Source organism: Piliocolobus tephrosceles, chromosome 9 (genome assembly GCF_002776525.5).
Source record: "Piliocolobus tephrosceles isolate RC106 chromosome 9, ASM277652v3, whole genome shotgun sequence".
NCBI lineage: Eukaryota > Metazoa > Chordata > Mammalia > Primates > Cercopithecidae > Piliocolobus > Piliocolobus tephrosceles.
Window position 1 is genome coordinate 106,625,029 of NC_045442.1, and position 732 is coordinate 106,625,760.

The window sequence follows — 732 nt, forward strand, 5'->3', positions numbered from 1 at the left end:
CTTCTAGGTTTTGTTCCTCTTTTTTTCCCTCTGGACGGCGGTGGCAGCTGATCAGACACAATAGCTGGCAGTCCCCCGCCGCAGTGAGGATAAAAATGACCCTCAACAGCACCAGCAGGAGCACTGAAAAGGAGAGGGGAGTGTGTATGGGAAGGGGGCGAGGATGAGGGTGACAAGGTGACAAACGCTGCCTCCGACTGCGAGCAACTCCCCTCCAAACCCTCGAGGTTCGGAGCCGGGGAGCCACCTCCCCGGCTCCGGGCGGGGTGGGAAGGGGAGGCCGAGGGGGCGGTGGCCTTCGCCTGGGGGCGGGAAAGAGGGCGGAGGGAAGCCTGACTAACCAGTCCCTGATTGGCTCGCGTTCTCTCATCGTGTCTCCCGATTGGACAATTTGCAGCGGGAGATGTTGTGAGGCGCAGTGGGGCGGAGCGAGCTGCCGGGGTCTGTGACAAGGCCCGGGAACTGGGTGGGGAGGGAGGCGGTTGTGCCGCGGCTCCGTAGCCGCCGTGACCTGGAGTGTGGCGGACAGAGAAGCGCAGCAGCCTCTTCACAGTTCCGCTAGCCGCGCCAAATTCGCTCAGTCGCTCTGCAGAATTTATAAAAGGGAAAGAACTGAATGAGCAACGCTTGGCTAACTTCCCCCTTCCCACCACAGGAAGAGATTTTGCTGTGAGGCGTGAAGGGACACTCCCTTATCTGCAAGTCCCACGTCTTGTCGCAGCTTCATTGCCT